Source organism: Marmota flaviventris, chromosome 10 (assembly GCF_047511675.1).
Source record: "Marmota flaviventris isolate mMarFla1 chromosome 10, mMarFla1.hap1, whole genome shotgun sequence".
Lineage (NCBI taxonomy): Eukaryota > Metazoa > Chordata > Mammalia > Rodentia > Sciuridae > Marmota > Marmota flaviventris.
Window position 1 is genome coordinate 105778551 of NC_092507.1, and position 21046 is coordinate 105799596.

A 21046-nucleotide genomic window follows, 5' to 3' on the forward strand; every position below is an offset into this window, starting at 1 on the left:
TGGTTAAGTGCCCCTGGGTTCAATTCCCGCTACAAAAAAAAAAAGTGGAAAGAGAAATAAAAGAATCTTAATGATTCTGGAGTCATTCTTACTGGGGATACTTAGAAAAAGAGAAAACTTCAAGGATGAGACTGAAAGGGGGTTAGCATAATTTGTCAGAATTGAGTAAACTCTTCAATGCTATCTGAGAAGACTGAAGTAAACCTAAACCTCAGAATGTCACTCCTGTACTAGTTATAGCAGAAGTAAGTTATGTCTCAGAGAAAAAGTAAACATAATAAAATCTGCTCAAGTATGGGTGTGAAGCCGGATGTGGTGGCACATATCTGTAATCCCAGTGGTTCAGAGGCTGAGGCAGGAGGATCACAAGTTTGTGGCCAGCCTCATCAACTCAGCAAAGCCCTAAGCAACTTAACGAGACCCTGTCTCTAAATCAAAAAATATAAAAAAGGCTGGGGATGTGGCTCAGTGGCATCCCTGGGTTCAACCTCCAATACAAAAAAAAAAAGAATGTGGGAATTTCAATTGTTTGCTTCTCTGAATTTTCTATTAAGTATATTTATATTAAAATATTAATATATTATTTAAGTTGTAAAGCCTATGGGCAAAATTTTTAATAAAAGCTATAGGAAAAATTTTTCCAGGAAATACTTAATTGACTTTAACTAAAAATATTTTAAGGCAAATGAGAAAGGACCAAACCAATGGAGAAAAAAAACAAGTGTCAAACTGGTTTCTACTTTTCGACCTTAATCATCTTGTTGACTGTTCCTTGAATAACAAATCTTCAAAGCAAGCACATACAGGATATCAGCCTTTTATCTCACTACTATCAGAGGAAACAGCCTTATTAAGTAAGTAAAAATGGTTCCCAAAATAGCAAAGAAAAATTTAAAAATCCTAATACTCGTAATATACAATATAAATTTCTCCAGCAGTTATTGTGCCTAATTGCAAAGCAAGAAACATGAAAGATTCTTCAAAAATAAATCTTTCACAGATCTATCAATCCTGTTGTGACATGTCATGGGATTTTTTTGAATTTTTTAAAAGAAAGAATAAAAAATGATAGTTGATATCATGCAAATTATATTTAGAAGTTGGAGGCACATGCCAAGGACTTACAATAATGCTAACTTTGTTACTATGTTACATAGTTGGCTGTCCACATTACTCACAAAACTTTCCAAGTGACCACAATCCTCCTCCTTTGCTGCGCACTTACTTTAACAAGTACTACTGGAGGTTTTATAGCCACAGCCATGTGACCCCCCAGGACTTATCCCCAAAACTAACCAATGGTAATTAATACCTGGGGGCTCTACCTTTAAAATATAACTCTTGGCTGGGCATGGAGCATGCCTGTAATCCCTGCGGCTCGGGGAGCTGAGGCAGGAGTATAGTGAGTTCAAAGCCACCCTCAGCAATTTAGCGAGGCTTTAAGCAACAGTGAGACAGTATCTCAACATAAAAATTTTTAAAAAGGGCTGGGGATGTGGCTCAGTGGTTTAGTCACCCTGTATTCCATTCCCAGTTCCAAAACAAATAAAACTCTCAAGCTGAATATTTTTTTATCTTCACTGGTAACATACTAATCTAAGCTACCATCATGTCTCCTTTTCTGACTTCAATTTTACTCAATTTTCACCTTTCCTATCTATCCTGTCTAACCTAAATCTCCTTGCCAGCCGTGGTGACGCATGCCTGTAATCCCAGTGGCTTGGAAGGCTGAGGCAGGAGAATTGTGAGTTCATATACCAGCCTCAGCAATTTAGGGAGGTCCTAAGCAACTTAGACCCTATCTCAAAATAAAAAATAAAAAGGGCTGAGGACTTAGCTCAATGGTAAAGCACCGTTGGGTTCAATCCCCAGGATCAAAAATAAATAAAGCGGGCTCAGTGGCTCACGCCTGTAATCCCAGCAGCTCGGAGGCTAAAACAGGAGAATGGCGAATTCAAAGCCAGCTTCAGCATAGGAGAGGTGCTAAGCACCTCGGTGAGGCCCTGTCTCTAAATAAAATATAAAATAGGGCTGGGGATGAGGCTCAGTGGTCGAGTGCCCCTGAGTTCAATCCCGGGTACCAAAAATATAAACAAACAAACAAACAAAGAATCCTTTCCCAACATGATTTTTAAAGTCTGTCTCCATAAGAGTCTTTTTATTTTTTTAAGTTGTAGATGGACACAATCTTTATTTTTATTGTCTATTTTTTTTGTGTGGTGCGGGGAATCGAACTCAGGGCCTCATGCATGTGAGGCAAACACTCTACCACTGAGCCACAACCCCAGCCCTCCACAAGACTTTTTATTATCTGAAATTCTATGACTATATTTGTTTACTTTTTTGCCCCCTCTCCATGTCTATTTTACCTATTATATTCCCAGCACCCAGAAGAGTATGAACAGTATAGCAATCCCTCAGTAAATACTTGTTGATCAAATTAACAACATCCTGAATTACAGGAATATTTAAAAAGAGTTTCATGAAAATTCTGTGATATCTATTACTTTAAGTATCTCTAAAGTTGCCTCATTTATAGAATTGAAAAACATCTGAAATATTTTAGGTATAAAATTAATAATGCTAACATACTTATTTAAATATTTAGCATCACAATAATAAAAATGTTTTTGTATATTTACTATTTGCCAGGCATTATATGCATGACCTCATTTGAGCCTCCCAACAATACTTACAGAAGGCATCTCCATTTTCTAGAAGAGGAACTGAGGCTAAACAAGATTAGATGACTCTCAAAGGTCATATACACATACAATCAGGAAAGTCAGAGATTTCCCGCCCCCCTATTGCTGGGGATTGAACCCAGGCCTCAAGTATACAAAGAATTCCCCACCAACACCTTAAACTTGGACTTGTTGTCAGAATATCAATTTCTATTGTTGAAGCCACCAGCCTATGGTATTTTGTTTATGGCATCCCTAAAAACTAACACAAGAAACCACAGTAAGTAAACTACATAGAACCAGAATACATAGAGCCAGTGAAAGAACTTCACTGAGGGGCCGGGTGCAGCTCAGTGGTAGAGCGCTTGCCGGGCACGCACAAGGCCCTGGGTTCAGTCTCTGGCACCAAAAGAAAATAAAAGAACTTCACCGACTGAATCAAAATACTCATTTGTCAATTCTATTCACCTTAAGTTAAGTAAGTTGCTACATTTGACTAGTAAATTACATCTTCTGTAATGTTTATCAACTATAATTGGGTACCTGGTTATTTTACCGGTTTTTTGAAAACCTATCTCAAAATTAAATAAAAAGGGCTGGGAATGTAGTTCAATGTTAAAGCATTGCTGGGTTAAATACCCAGTACCCAGTATTGGCAAGGGGTGGGGGTCGGTGTCAGTAGGTATGAATCCCCCTACCCAACTGGACACATACAGATGGCTCTATGTTGCAATAAGCTAAAAGTGAATAAACAGGTGAGGATGATATCACTGTCAACTCCTTTTTACTGGGAAATGCCCGCTCTTCCCTTGAGATTTACTTCTTATGAGTATGACTCAGGGTGAAAGCACCAAGGTAAATCTGAATATTAAAAATTCAGTAATGCTTAATTCATTTTCAGATGCAAATTAATTTAAACAGCAATTCTTTTTTTCACACCCTAATGTACCATCCTGTGCACCCTTGGGAGATCACAGGTACAGCATAAGATATTCCAATACCAGATGGATTAGCCAGGCACAGTGACACACACCTGCAATTTCAGCAGCTCAGAAGGCTGAGGAAACATTGCAAATTCAAGGCCAGTCTCAGCAATTTAGCAAGGCCCTAAGCAACTTAGTGAGAACTTGTCTCAAAAAAAAAAAAAAAAAAAAAAACAAGGATTGGGTACATGGTTCAGTGGTTAAGCACCCCTGGGTTCAATCCCTTGTACAACAAACAAACAAAAAACCTGGAGGAACAGAAGAGATGTTTGTATATTAATGATATTAAATGATAATAATTATTATTTGTTTCATCTTAAATGTGCCAGGCATTATGCTAAGCACCTACTTTCATTACTGCATGTAATTCTCTTGACAACCTTGACAGGTAGTTATTATGACCTTAAATAGTAGATAATTTTATTATACTGTGAACAAGGAAGCTGAGGCTGAACTGGGTAAGAAACAGCTTTACTCCAAGGCTGTTTACTTAACCAGTATGTATTACTTGTTCATGGGTAGACATAACAATAATATCAGCCAATATAACAGGATGTCAAATGCAACTTTTCCTGTCTTCTCTTGAGTTTTGGTAGGGTCCTCAAAGGCCAAAAATCAAAACAACAGGCATCAAATACTCCACATCTAAGAGCTGTGCAAGTGTTCAAAGTGGGGTGGCCAAAAACCGGCTTTGCTGACATCAGTTCATTACCCTTCTCAAGGCTATAAAGACAAGAATTGGTATTAGTTAATTGTGAGGATTATAAGGGACAATAGAGAGGACTTATTTAAAGAAACTAGGTGGGGGTGGGGGAGGTGTTTTCTTGCCTCCTAAGGGGAAAAGGCAAGATAGGTCCTGCCCACCTGAAGCCAAGGGACTACCTCAAGGAAACCAACCAGAGTGTTTAGTGGGGATCCCCAGACGTATGGAAGTTTGAGGGACACAGGGACTGGTATCACACGCTCAACTCAATTAGCTCATAGCTAGGTCTTAAAAATAACTTAGGTGAAACAGTCAAATGAAAATTCTGAATAGAAGGGGAAGTTTTTCAAACTGTCACAATATGGAATATTACATATACAACTAACATGAATAAAACAAGCTTAAAATTTCATTATATTAATTCAATGATAGGAAAAAAATTGATCTAATTATTATTTTTAAAAAACTTTCTCTAAGGTAAGTAATAATTGTCCCAAACTAAAACTTTTCACTTATACAAATTATTTCAATTTTCACCTAATCTAGTTTCTAAATCACAAATTCATATTCAACTAGGTTTTTCTAAGAAAGCCACTGGAAAATAAAAGGCAGAAAAATCCTTAATTCCTAAAAAGTGTTCAAGGTTGGGAAAGTCTTCCCAGACACTAGAAAAAAGCTTTACTCTTTTAAAAACTTCCAAAAGTCATAAAGTAATACTACTTTTATTTTTAGAAATTTTGAAATAGAGAAAATAGGAAAAAATGCCTGTCTACCACCTCTAGCATAATCACTGGTATACTTTGGTATATTTCCTCCATGTCGTTTTCATGAGCATATTTTTATATCATCACAATTATAGTATATTTATAATTATAGCCTACTTTTTTCATTTATAGGTATATACAATTTTCAAGGAGCTGAAACTATGGGCACAACAGCTCTCATAAAAACATAAGTTCATATTGAGTGTAAAATGTAACTTTCTCATTCTACAACTAAAAAATCTAGAAGATGAAATTTTCAAATTTTCAAATCACATTCCCAAATATACATTCTTTGTGTATTTCATTTCACTTGACAATATAAAAAGAACACTACTAAAACTGCATTCATATGGTTATTAAACACATGTTTCAGTCCACAAAGTACCATTTAAAATACAGGGAGACTTTTGTATTCTCAGCTGCTCAGGAGGCTGAGGCAGGAGGATCTCCAGTTCAAAGCCAGCCTCAGCAATTAGTGATTCAGTGAGACCCTGTCTCTAAATAAAATACAAAAATGGGTTGGTTCCCCTGTCTGGGCACAAAATAACCGAGCCGCCACAAAGCCTTGTAGGTTCAAACAGCAACTCTTTATTCCTGAACTCTCACTGGCAATCTACACACACTTCCCGGGAATACACTCCCTCCACCGGGCTGCGCAAGCCAAGGGAATTCCAAAGTAGCGGGCGCCCAAGGCAGCAGGAGCCGCCCTATTCCCAGAGCAGGGTCACCTTTCAACCATTCCCTCTAGCAAAATGCCAGGCATCATTCCGACTAAACTGTGACTCTCAACAGGTTGGTGTGGCTGGTTGAGTGCCCGTGAGTTCAATCCCTGGTACCCACCCACCAAAATAAAATAAAAAATGAAAAACAACTCTTCCTCTTTCTAAACCATGCCTGATGCTAAGGAAGAAGGTAGGGAGAGCCTGTGTGGAGGAGGGTTTCCCTTATGAGCTGTCAAGGCCCAGAGAGAGGAGATGAGGTCCCCCCCCCCAACAGGAGCAGCCCAGAGTAGGGTGTTGGAGTGTGAGCGGGGAGGAAAATCTCATTAGATGCCACAGTATAGGTTATCAGAGGCAGAGCAGGGTAAGAATAGCTTCCTTCTAGGAGGCGTACCCTAACACAGAGTACTGACAATACTCTGTACCAGTCTATGATTATTAAAAAAGATAAGGTTGAGATCTGTGTGCAGATACGCAAAGGTGTGTAAAACAGAAGTGGGGGGAAAGCCAGGCATAGTGGTGCATGCCCGTAATTCCAGCATCTAGGAGGCGAAGGCAGAAGGATACCAAATTTGAGGCCATCCTGGATAACTTAATGAGACCCTGTCTCAAAAGAAAAACTAAAAAGAGCTGGGGGTATAGCTCAGGGGTAAGGCACACTTGGGTTCAATCCCAGAATCAATTAAAAAAAAAAAGAAAAGGAGGGAAAACTTTTTCTTTAATATGATTCCCTTTTCTATAGACTTTTAAAAAAGCATATACATGCATCTATATTCTTACCCCCCCCCCCATGCACACACACTCATTGCCATAACATGATCTTGGACTTTACACACTGACTCCTATCCTCTCTCCAGTCCCTCTTCTCAAAGAAGTTGGTGTGGGCTAGTTCTCATTTTCCTCAAAGCAGAGGAAAGGAATACATAGGAAATGGTCATCTTGTGATCATCTGGACCTTCTCAGTTATGCTATGGTCAGTTATGCTGTTTTATTATCTTCACATTGGTACTTTTTATCTTATTTTTATTAAATTTTTTTTTCAAATGTAGGTGGTAATGGAATTAGGGTTATATTTTTATCTTTTATATCTTATTTTTACACCATATTTTAAAAATACCATTTTTCATTATCCTTGTAACAATATGACTCAATGTTTTTATAAGATTGAATTTTAGAGGCCCACTTACTGATTTATGGTGAGTGGCTACAAAAGAAATTGTCAACAATATGGTACCAGTGAAAAGGATCTATTGTTAGGGGACTAAGTTTTCTATCTCCCATTTTATGACTTTTTATAATGGTTGAAAATTTTTACCAAGGTTATATATTTTTTCTTGTTTTTCAGTGTTATAAAATGATCTATCTGGATGGAGAAATAATAAGACTTTAAAAACTGTATTTGTTTTTCTATAGTAAATACACCCTAATAAATTATTTTTATATTAATATATAATAATGCAGAAATACCACTTCTAATAACTTATTCTAAGGAAATAATCAAATTCACAAAGATGTATGTACAAGAATAGATTCAGAATATTATAAAATTGAAAATAAACTTCTAAACAGGAATTTAAATATACCATTGTAAATCCATACACTGAAATATTAGAAAGTTATAACATGCTCAAGTTCTCTTAAGTAAAAGAAGAACGGTACAAAGACTGAGTAGTATAAGGTGATTTAAAAATCTATATGGGCTCTTTGTTGAGTGGGCTCCACCAGGCCGAAGTTTAGGCAACCAGGTAAGTCCTGCAGGTTGCCATTTGAAAATCTGGATCCTAAACTTCCTCTGTATGTTCTAGATTGAGGGCTGTCCCTTACACAAGGCAGAAAGACGGTGGCGGCAAAGATAATGAAAAAGTCACTGGATTTGATTAACTCTAGGCTCCTGCTGGGGTAGTACAAGGGGACTCTGCAGATGATCAGACAAGGCAAAGTGAAACTGGTCATCTTCACCAACAACTGCCCAGCTTTGAGCAAATCTGAAACAGAGTACTGTGCCATGATGGCCAAAACAGATGTCCAGCCATCACTGCAGTGACAATAATATTGAATTGAGCTTACTGTGCAAAAAGTACTAGAGTGTACACACTGGCGTCATTGAACCAAGCGATTCTAATATCATTATAAGCATGTCAGAACAGACAGGTGAAAAGTAAACCATGTGAATCTTTTCTTTAATAAAGCTTGCCAGAGTTTGTTTGACTTCTTACATCTGTATACATAAATGCATAAAATCTGTAGTTAATATAGACATATACCAAAATGCTATTATAATGCTATCTGATCTCCAGATGATAGAAGTGTAGTGGAGTTTTCTTTTAGTTTATCTATATTTTTTAATTTTAAAAAACAAACTCAGATTGTTTGCATCATGCTTGCTTCAAAAAAAGATTACTTTTTAAAAGATTTATCAAATACATTCTCAATACCCACTTCATCCATAGCACACTGAGAATAAAAACAGAAATAACAGCAGTTAAGCTTTATTAAATACTATGTGCCGGTCATTTCAATCATAGTATCTCAATGAATATTCATAGCACTCTTTGGAGTAGTATACCATTTAGGATTAGGTTTGGGTACATGTAATTGAAAGTGAAAATAGCAGGTGGATTAACCAATACAGAGTCTATGTTCAAGACTCTTCATTGTCCACACTAGCTACAGAACATCAGTTATTATACCCACATTCCTGGAAGCAGAAAGGAAAAAAAGACAGCTATATTTATTCAGCCTTCCTGGAAGTCCCCTATAACACTGTGTTTATGGCTAACTGACCAGAGCTTAGTCATATAGACTAAATGGAAGCAAGGCCAGGAAGTATAATCTTTTATCCTGTAATGTGCTCAGCTAAAAAAACCTGGGCTCTGTTACTTAGAAGAATGGATATCAGAGTAGCCCTCCCCACAAAGAAAGTCTCTGCCACAAATAGGTATGATCATCATCATTTGCACACTAGAAACAGAGGTGCAGACTCAAATGGTTGAATTTTAAAGCAGTCTATGTACTTTTCACTATATATTCTGTGTCCCATTAGAAAAACATTTGCACAAAAATAAAATACAAGCCCACTCACAGCGTATTCACATATATGTTTACAAGGTAGTTTATTATTAAATGAGACTATTGATAGATGAGAAGGCACCTACTGAAGAGGCATTCCTGGCAAATTGAACACTAGTAATAAGTATTTAAGAAACATCTAAGATGTACCAAAGATAACCTAAAGCCTGTAAAATTTTTAATGTAACTTAATAAAGCATATAAAGTCCACTAATACGTATAATTCAGAGACTAAGTGTATATATAAAATCTTGTTTAACCATCACATAGCACCCCAAAAGGTTCTTTCATCTCCTTCCCAATCAATAAACACACCTCCAGGGGCTGGGGTTGTAGCTCAGTGGTAAAATGTTTGCCTAGCACGTGTGAGGCACTGGGTTTAATGCTCGGCACCACATAAAAATAAATACATAAAATAAAGGTACTGTGCCCATCTACAACTAAAAAAATTAAAAATAAATAAATAAATAAAAATAAAAACAGCCCTGGAGGGAATCACCATTCTATCTTCTATCCAAGAATTATTTTTTCCTGTTCTTGAATTTTACTTAAACAAAAATAATATAGTATATATGTATGTGTACAGCTCATTTTGTATAAAATCTTTATGATTGATTCATTTTACTATGTAATAACAACTTTACTTTTTATTGCTCTATAGTATTCCATTTAATGAAAATACTAATATTTAGCCTGGCATGGTGGCACACGCCTGTCATCCTACCAGCTTGGAGGATTTTTCAGTTCAAAGCCAGCCTCAGCAACTTGGGGCCCTAAGTAACTCAGCGAGACACTGTTTCTAAATAAAATATATAAAAGGACTGGGGATGTGGCTCAGTGGTTAAACACCCCTGGTTCAATCCCCAGTACCAAAAAAAAAAAAGAAAGAAAAGATAATATTTATCCCATTCTTCCATTGATATATTTGTTGATTGTTTCAACATTTTGGCTATTGTGAATAAAGCTGTTATAAACATTTAGGTTGGGTATTACCTAGGAATAGAACTGCTGGAGTACAGACTAGGTATATTTTTAACTTTAGTGGACATTGTCAAAGAGTTTTTCCATAACAATTGTAGTAATTTACACTCTCACCAGCAATATATCAATTCTAGTTACTCCTCAGTCTTGCTACCACTTGGAATTGTTAGTCTTTTTAATATTAGCCATTCTGGTATGTAGTGAAATCTCATTGCTGTTTCCATGTAAACTTTTCAAATTCATTTATTTCATACCATAATACCATATCTGCTTTATTATTAAATAATCATAATTTATTTCTTTAAATTACTTTGCCCCCCAGTATTGGGGACTAAATCCAGAGACACTCTACCACTGAGCTATGTGCCCAGCCCTTTTTCTTATTCTGAGATAGGGTATCACTAAACTGCCCAAGCTGGCCTTGAACTTGTAATACTCCAGCCTCAGCCTCCCATGTATCTGGGATTATAGGAGTGTGACACCATGCCCAGCTTTAAAAATGACGTTTATACATCAGCATGTTCTGATGAAATTAACTTACACATCAGCATGCTCTGATGAAATTACCGCTCATCTAGAACTGGTCAGTTCTCAGGCATTCTAGATCAAATGATAATTTAAGTCATAAAGGTAGACAAAAGATGGGAAAAATGCCAAAAATGTGTAGAACAATGGAAGCCAAAGCAAGAAGGTCTTTTAAGAAGAAAAGAGTGAGGGGGAGGGGCTGGGGGTTTAGCTCAGTGGTAAAGTACTTGCCTACCATGAGAGGGTTCAATCCCCAGAACAATAACAACAAAAGAGAGAAAAAATTATATATATATATATATATATATATATATATATATATATATATATATTACAAATATAATGAAGTATACAATAAATGCAGACAAAAAGGAGAAGAAAGTTGTCTCAAGTACGAAAGAGATGCTAGGATTCCATGGGGATCTGAGAAGGATAGCAGTTCTTGTAGAAATAGAAGAAAGGTGAGAAGATATGTGCATAATGAGGACCAAGATCAAGTCAAGTGAACTTGCTCATACCTTGGGACCTTAATCTATTAAAATAAAAATAACCATGAATTAGAGAAAAAGTTTGGCAACTTGAGGATATAATCTTTAAGATCTGCTCAACAAAAAGCTGGAGTTAATAGGAAACAAGAGAAGAATATTCAATTGAAGGTGAATAGCATGATTCATAGAGTCTGGTGTCCCTGTTGTCTTTCTTTCTTTCTCTCTCTCTCCTTCCCTTTTTCTCTATTTCTGGAGATTGAGCTCAAAGGCACTCTACTACTGAGCTACATCCCCGGCATTTTTTATCTTTTAATTTGAGATAGGGTCTTGCTTAATTGCCCAGGTTCACCTTGAACTTGTGATCCTCCCTCCTCAGTCTCCCAAGTAGCTGGAATTACAGGCATATGCTACCACACCTGGCCTTGCCTATGAGATTCTTGGGCCAAAGATAGTAAAATTAGTGATTATCCTCACTGGGGAAATGCCTTGATTCTCAATGTGCATACAGAAGGTTAACAGAGCCAAGTAACCCAGTGATATCAGGACAAAACTGAAGTTTGGGGCATTGGGGATAGAAGGGGGTATTAGTGGGGAGAAACTCAATTTGAGGGAAGCAATAAGGAAGGAGGAACACATAATATTAAAAGGGCAAGAGACAGAGTGAGCAGTCACAATTTTTGAGGAGGTGGGATGAAAAATAAAAATTTTTCTAAGGACAGTAATAGCAGAATACATTAGTATGGTTTTATACAGTGCGCGCGCATGCACACACACACACAAAAAAAAAAAATTCTAAGGATCTGGGTCACCTATTGAATAAAATCCTCCTTCTCTTGAACTACAGATCAGTGTTTCATGAACCTTTTTGATCAAAATTCATGGTAAGAAATACATTTGGAACCTACAGAATGGGAGAAAATCTTTGCTAGCTACTTTTCTGACAGAGGATTAATATCTAGAATATATAAAGAACTCAAAAAACTTTACACTAAAATAACCCAATTAATAAATAGGCAAAACAGACATTTCTCAAAAGAAGAAATACAAATGGCCAACAAATATATAAAAAAATGTTCAATATCATTAGTAATTAGGGAAATGCAAATCCTACACTGAAATTTCATCTTACACCAGTCAGAAGAATGGCAGTTACAAAGATACAAATAATTATAAATTCGGACTGGGGATGTGGCTCAAGCGATAGCGTGCTCGCCTGGCATGCGTGCGGCCTGGGTTCGATCCTCAGCACCACATACAAACAAAGATGTTGTGTCCATGGTGGCATGGAACCATGATATGACCCAGCCGTGCCACCACTTCGTATTTATTCGGAAGAATTAAAGTCCTTTTACTACAGTGATACATGCATATCTATGTTAACAGCAGCACAAGTCACAATAGCCAAACTATGGAACCAGCCTAGGAGTCCATCAATGGATGAATGAATAAAGAAAATGTGGTGTATATACACAATGGAGTTTTATTCAACCATAAAGAAAAATGAAATTATGTTATTTGCAGGAAAATAGATGGAACTAGAGATCATTATGTTGTCAAACTCAGAAAGGTTGTATATCTTCTTTCCTATGTGGAAGTGAGTGAGCTAAAAAGGAAAAGAAAGGTGGGCGTGGATCTCATAAAAATCAAAGGGAGATAGGTAGAGGAAGGAACCAGGGAGTGGAAGGCTGGGAGGGAGGGAGAGATGCTGAGCAGTAATACTGGCCAAATTATATTGTTATATTATGTGCATATGCAAATATGTAATAACAAATCCCATCATTATGTACAACTACAATAGACCAATAAAAAATGTGGGGGGAAGAAATACATTTGGTATCAGAACACACAAACACAAAACTGAAACAGAAGTTTCATTAAAAAAAAAAATTACCCTTATCACATGACAATGTACAACATAAAGTTAAGATCAAATATTATTTTATCATTATTTAAATAAATTTCAAATTCTAAGATAAATAATATTAAAATAAAATAAAAGATTCAACTTCATTAAATAGTCTTTCCTGTTCATAAATTAAATCGCAGTCTGGAACACACAGGACAATGCCATATGCTTATCAGCTTCACTTAGGAGTCTGTTTTATTCTTTTCCTTTTAATTAGGTCAGGGTTGAAAATCCTAAATGGAACAATAAGCTGTTGTGGATGGTAAAAATAACAGTGCACTCTACTTAGCAATGGAAATTCTTCAGCCTTAAAACAAAAATGATAATTGGCAATGTCACATAATCATTCTTGAGAATAAATGAAGAAAAGCTGCAAGATTAATTTTCCTTTTAGAATATACATTATTTCAATTACTGATGTGATGAGAGAGGCAAGACTAGTGGATCTTTTAGCCAAATCTTCTTGAAAATTTCAGTTTCTTTTCAGGAAAATAAAATGAAAAGACACAGAAATGAGATATAATGATATCTACACATTTTTTTTTCAAACTTTCTTTAATAAAAATGCTGTCTTGGAGATGTAGAAATAATTTTGAAAGTTATAATGGCTAGATATTGACATAGTGGCAAGTCTGTCATGTCCAAACAGTAGGCTTCAACAATATAGCTTCAAAGTTAGTTAACCAGATTTTCAAAAATATTACTTAAATGTGGAAATTTTGTTAGTCAAAAACATTAGAGCCAGGTGTGGTGGCGCACACCTGTAATCCCAGCAGCTTGGAGGCTGAGGCAAGAGGACTATCCGTTCAAAGCCAGCCTCAGCAAAAAAGCGAGGCACCAAGCAATTCAGTAAGACCCTGTCTCAAAATAAAATAGGGTTGGGGATGTGACTCAGTGGTCTAGTGCCCCTGAGTTCAATCCCTGGTATAAAAAAAAAAAAGAAAACGATTGCCAAATGAACCTTTCAACTAGAAAAATTCTGGATTCTAACTACCTACTTAGCTCCCTCTCTCAACAGCTATTAAACTTTGATCCACGATGGTAAATAGGTATGATTAGCTCTGAATAAAATATTCAAAATGTCCATGAAATTCAGAGGTTTTCTGTGTGTACTAAAGCTTTGCAATATATAAAACAACAATTTCAAACAGCACTCTAAGCCCTTAAAACAAATGGGATGGAAAGAACCCAGCAATGACTTGCTGGGTAGTGCATTGACCTATGTCCAGACTATAGTTTTTGCTGGAGAAAGCTCCAAATAGTCCAGTGGTCCTGCTGTCCTAGACATTCAGCAGAGAGCAAGAAGATGTCTATACTGTCAGCTGTATTGCTTTAACCATCCACTGTACCTCTGTTCCCCTCACTGTAACTCCTTGCCTCTCCCTAGGCACTGGTAGGTGCTTTGAGGAGATAGTCATTAAAATGTAAGCACGAGCCTTGGGGAAAAAAACCAAATCTGTTATCAGCAGCTTCAAACAATGCTTAAAATATCTGCCTTAATTTTCTGATCATATTTGCTATTCTATTAACTATGCTGATTTAAAAACTTTTTCTGCAGGGGCTGGGGATGTAGCTCCCTGGGATGTAGCACTTGCCAAGCATGTGCAAGGCCAGTTCCATCCCCAGCAATGAAAAACAAAACAACTTCCCGCACCCTGGTTAATTTATGAAGATCAACAACTCACTTTTAAGATTCTGTAAATATCCCCATACACGAAGTTAAACATGTAGTTAACAAGATGTAGTCAACAACACAAGAAAATCCTCCTTATTAATTATCTTCACCAACTAAAATCATAATGCAGTTTCTGATTTCAGTGATCCCAACAATGTAGACTGTAAAATCTGCCCAGACTGTAGCTGCCCCACAAGTAATGCTGAAATGTTCCATAATGGCACAGAATAAAGGTATGCCATCATTAAGAAGGATTTTTTGTTTTGCTTTCTTTTCTTTTTGCAGAGCTGGGGATCAAACCCAGGGCCTCACACATAATAGCCAAGTGGTCTACCACTGAGCTATACCCTAAGTCCAGAAGGCCAATTTTTAATTTTCGCCTGATTTATCATCAAAAATCATAAAAACAAAATTCATGCATTCTAAATGAACACTTCTCTGTACAAAAAAGAAACATTGCCATTTTCTTTTCTGCCAGTGATATGCAACTAAATAGGACATACAGAATCTTTCTCAAGAATGGTGTTTGAATAAATAGGAAATTGTGGTAAACTTATTTTTTGTTTTTCTTTGAAAGTATCTAAAAAGTCTTATTTAAAAAGTTTAAGGGTTTGGTGTGTCGCTCAGTGTAGAGTGCATGAAGTCCTGGATTTGATCTCCAATGTACCGACAGCCCCCTCCCAAAAAAGAGAAAAGAAAAAAGAAGGAAGGAAAGAGTCCAGTATGCTGTATTTCCAATAATCCTTATCATTTTAAAGATTTTTAGTTTTGTTTGCAACATTATTACAAATTCAGGGAGGCTGTCATTTTAGTCAAGTTTTGCCATTTGATAAAACTGGATTTTAAATAATCTTCACTAAAAGTCTTACACTTGTTTCTCAAGTCATCCATTTCCTCAACATTTTTTTTACTTCCAAAATCCAGCTACTGAACATGGTTCGCCTCTGTATTTTTTAACTCATGCCCTTTTTCTTCTAATAATAAAATAATACATTTTAAAGGCAAATTGATCAAATTTGCTTTTAAAATTACAGTTAGTGTCAAACTCTTGAAAAATGCATTAAAAATAGAAAAATGTCATTAAAGTTCAAAAATAAAACTTGTTTGAACACATCACCATTTTTACTAACAGTAGATAAAATTCTCCCACATTCTGCTTGACCTTGAACTATGTTAATATAAATTAAATTTGTAATGATAACCATGGAATTACAGTGGTGATCAAGTTAACCATTACTCTAATACTCATAATTATTTTGTTCCATATTATCTTTATAGTTTAAATAGGAACCAGAGAAAAGGTGATTTTCAGTAAATACTGTTGTGGAACAGGCTGTGTCATTTCCTCCCAGCAGGCCCCATTATTACAGTCTAAACAGACCCTTATTTAATAAGAACATCAAAAAGTACAGATAAATATTTAAATAACAAAATTAAGCCTCAGATTGCTAAGTAACCAATTCAAACATATCCCACACAGCTTGAGGGTTTTGTTTTTTTATTCTAATGGAGAAAAAAGAAAAGAGAGGAAGAAAAAGAGAATAGCTTTTAAGATGCAGCAAAAAATAATGCACACACATATATTCACCAAACTGCCCAAAATTTTAACTTTCATACAGGAAAAATTCATAAATATATAATTTCTAGGAATTCAAACTTCAGAGGAAATTAATAAATTCCCTCCATGTCACCTGATGTAAACATTTATTTCTGCTTTGAAAATTATGAAAAGTCAGAAAATTTAACTTTAAAAAAACGGAGCACAAATAATAATCTTTAATATAAATGGATTAATAAGGTCTGAACTGGATGTTAAATTTTTTTTTCAAGCTGCTAACCAGGAGTCTAAGATATACATAAGGAAAAAAAAAAATCTTGAATTTCTTCCTTGAAAACCTTGAAACAACTAGGATAGCTAGATGTAAAAATAAATAAATAAATAAATAATAGGTCCTTTAAATTTTTGAAGAATCATGATTTTTTTTAAGTGAATTTAAAAATCCAAATATTTTGAAGAACATTCCTTAAGACAGGGTCAGTATGGCCTGCCTGTGGATTAATTCTGGCTGCCTTTGTAAGGCCTCTGAGTTAAAAGTGGTTTTTATGTTTTTAAAAGGCTGGAGGAAAAAAAGTAAAAGTATAACATTTGTGATATGAATACTGTATAAAATTGAGGTTTTAGTGTCCGCAAAGTTTTATAAAAATGCAGACCATGCTTATTTATTTAAGTGTTGTCTTTTCAGCTGTTTGTTTTTATTTATTTTTGTTTTGTTTCATATTGGTTTGGTTTTGGTAGTTGTGAAAGAGGCTAAAATGTTTACTATCTAGTCCTTTGTAGAAAAAGTTTGCTTCCTCTGCCTTGAAGACTACATGCTTATTCTAATGATACTACAATTGAGAAAAATATTCTGAAACACTGCTTCTGAAAATGCCTTCAAAATAGTAATATTCTTTTGGTCACCTCAGTGGTAGCAAACCTTCATTCATTGAAGATGAATAGGACTTCTAGAAATGGCTAAGCCATTTGGAGCCAAGACTTAGTAAATCTGGTTATCAAGATGGATCAACAGCAAACATTCATTGACAATCTAAATTTACAGGAGAAGAAGGTTTTTTAAAGCTGTCTTTCTGACTTTTAAGGGCTAATAATCAAGTGATCAGATAGAGAATTGAAAGTACAGACAAGGAAAAATATTTTTGTAATAAACTAGAAGATCTACTTTCCCATGGGACTGTGAATTTGCTAAAAATTTTTTTTCCAAAGCAGGACTCCAAAGACACTTCATATAATACACTTCTGGAATAAATGAATGTATCCCTAATTACATTCTAAAAGAACAGGAACCACATGGGTGCAAAAGTTGTTTAACTTTCAATGAAAACTCATTTCATTGCTTTATAACAAGTTTTAAGACAAAATTAGCATAAACAAATAAATAATCAATTAATTCCATTTACATAAAGCAAATCACTGATCCTTGGTACTCTTCTCTTCTAATTCTGTATGTTTTCTTCCTGAGTAACTTAGTCTGCTGTTCCTGCTTCAATCATACTTGTGAAAATAACTGTGAAATCTGAATCACCACTCTCAGCCTTGCTTCTAGACCTAAATACTTCCTTGACATCTCTACCTGAATATTCCACAGACATTTCAAACCCAACATGTTCAAAACTGAAAAAAATATCTTTCCTCACATTAAAATAAAACAAGATCTTTTAACCATATATTTTCTCCCCCCTTTCTCTATCCATGTATTTTCTAAGCTAAGAAACAGTCACTTTTCTGTTTCTTCAGAGCCAATTGATTTTTAAGCCCTGCCAATTCCACATCTTCATCTCCCCTATTCTCTCTACCATTACTAGTTTCCTACTCCAGTCCCTTATCTATTCTTATCTGAACTATTTCATTGGCAATAGTCTTATCTCCCTACCTTTTGTCTCTTTTTTTCCAACCCAGCATCCACACTATATCATCACCATGTTATCTTTTCTAATCACTTAATATATTCTTCTCTGGCTCACCATTGTCTTTAGAATCAAGTCCAAAGTCCTTAGCATGATGCATAGGCTTTTCAATACCTGGTACCCCCTTCTTTTGAAGTCATAATGTTTTATTTACCTCACAGACATTATTTTATAATATATTCCTTATTTAAAAGTATTAAAAGTGCCAGGTGCAGTGTCTCAGGCCTGTAATCCCAGTGGTTCTGGAGGCTGAGGCAGGAGGATCATGAATTCAAAGCCAGCCTTAGCAAAAGCGAGGTGCTAAGCAACTCAATGAGACCCTGTCTCTAAATAAACTACAAAATAGGGCTGGAGATGTGGCTCAGTTGTCAAGTGCCTCTAAATTCAATCCCTGGTACCCTACCCCCCCCCAAAAGTATTAAAAGTGCCAATAACCCTATATTCTATAATAAAAGATTTTGCCCACCTGGACTAATCACTCACTTCATTATTCCAAATGAGGGGAACTGAACTCCACACCTTAACTATCAATTGCAGTGATCCTAAAGTGATCAGCAACCAAGCTCAGCAATTTTCTCTTTCCTGCTTATTTCCAAGCATTGTCCCCTTTAGTCCAAGCACCTGACTTTATAGAAAACCATATGACTCTATACACTCTGACCTTTAGTGATAACAAACCACAACACTTTCCTCAAACACACCATGTACTTTCACATTTATCCCTGGTTTTCATTCATATCTTCTGTTTCTTTCCCCAACTCAGCATACTCCTATTCATCCTTCAAAGCCAAATTCAAACACAGAATCTCTTCTAGAATCTTCCTCCCTACCACAGGTAGAATAATTTTCCCTCATCAGTGTTTCCAATTAAACTCCATCTGTACCTCCAGTATCACACTGAAATTGTAATAAACTGGACTTGTGCACATCTGGTTATAAGCTTCTGTCAGACAGGGAAGCATTTTCCTTTCTTGAATCTAACATTTAACACATGGGTTTGAGAACATATATATTAAACTTCTTACTAAAAAATAAACACTTGCTTATATTGCTAAAATAATGCCATAATTGTAGCTACTGAGTGAAAATTTGGAAAAAAAGTAAGGATCCAATATCACTCACCAGCCCCCTCCCCCAAAAAAGTTTTTACATACAAAGTATAATTATATTGTAGCTTGGACCTGCCTTTATCTATATCTTGCAATACCAGTTTGTTCCCTTCTCTCTCTCTCCTTTTTTAAGTGTGTGTGTGTGTGTGTTTATTGCTGGGGATTGAACTCAGGCCTCAATTCATGCTAAGCAAGCACTCCACCACTGGGAGCTACCTCTCCAGCCCCCTCCTCCCTTTTGAAGAAGTTCCTCATAGAACTCTCTTTTAACTACCCATTGGATTTCATTTGATCTCATTCACAGATTTGAAACTCAGAATAGTGCAGAAGTTTAAAATCAGGGTGTTTGGAGCCTGCCTGTCTGATGTGATCCCAGCTCTGCTACTTAGGCTATCTGATCCCAGGCAAGTTACTCAACCTCTTCTATGTGACTCCCAAGGAGGAGATCATAATAATGGCACCCCTCATGGTGCTCTAATACATATAAATAAGCTAATACATGCAAAGCATATAAAACACTGCCTGGCACAGTGTAGGTCCCAATAACTGTGAGTTGACGTTCTTACAATCAGCCTTTTCAGTACTTATTTTAGCCTACATGGCAGAGTGTAATCTCCTAGATGGAAAGAATTATATCATATGTGAATACAACATTAAGTGCTAAAACTTCACCTTGGGATAAGTGCTCAATAATGAATGTAAATATAAGGCTTCAGATCTGTAATATCAACAAATTATAAATTCACAGCAAAACTTATTATAGAGGGCACGGTTAAAATTGGTGTATTAAAGTAGTTTCAAAACACCCAGCCAGCACATTAGTGCATGCTTGTTATACTAGTGGCTGGGAAGGCTGAGGCAAGAGGATCCCAAGGTGAAAGCCAGTCTCAGCAACTCAGCGAGGGCCTAAGCAACTTAGTAAGATTCAGTTTTTCAAAATTAAAAATAAAAAGGGCTAGGGATGTGACTCACTGATTAAGCGCCCCTGGGTTCAATCCCCAGTATAAAAAAAAAAGATCCGCTGAATTTTTGAAATATGTTCAATAAAACCTCTACTCCATTTAATTTTAGACAGTGGTCTAAAATTCTTTTTATAAGACTCACTATAGATCATTTAAAGGTAATATAACTTGCAGTTTTAGAAAACTGTCTATTTTTTTAAAACTGCCTATTATTAACCAGAAAAACATTGATATTCCTTTAATATTTCTGCATTTAAAAAATTTATTGCCTTCAGCTCACGGTGGCCCACATCTGTAATCCCAGCTACTTTGGAAGAGTGTATAGTTCAGTAGCAGAGCATTTGCCTAGCATCTGCAAGGGCTGGAGTTCAATCCCCAGTGTGGTGCAAAAATAAATAAATAAAAATCTATTGCCACATTCAAAATACACACACACACAAATCCAATGAAAGACCAAGAGATACAACTACTACATTTCCTGGTTTCTGCCTGGGAAACTACTCACAAACACTCCTGTAAGTATTCCCAGAAGAAGACTGCAGGTTAATAACTACTATTCCCTTTCGTATTTCCCATCTCACCCCTAAAATTCTGGACACATAGAACCATAGTAAAGAACACAAACGTCTGTAATAAAGGCTGCACAAGCCAGGCACAGTGGCACACACCTGTAATCCCAGCAGCTAGGGAGGCTGAGGGAGGCTGAGGCAGGAGGCTGAGGCAGGAAGATGGGGAGTTCAAAGCTAGCCTCAGCACAAGCAACTCAGTGAGACCCTGTCTCTAAATAAAATACAAAAAAAGGGCTGGAGGCTGGGGATGTGGCTCATGTGGTCCAGCGCTCCTGAGTTCAATCCCCAGTACCAAAAAAAAAAAAAAAGGCTGCACAAAAAATACAACTATATATTAACTATTAATTTGACTTTAGATAACATAAATCTTCCCAAAAGCAGCCCATCAATTTACAAAAACAAATGAAAGTCTTAGTCTGAAACAATTCTCCCATTTCACTTTAT

General features: G+C 36.1%; 1 protein-coding gene across 3 annotated transcripts in view; it reads right to left on the bottom strand.

Moving 5' to 3' along the window:
* Positions 1–21046, bottom strand: part of Dennd2c (DENN domain containing 2C) — a 79630-nt gene that overhangs the window by 57530 nt on the left and 1054 nt on the right. The window lies entirely within an intron of this gene.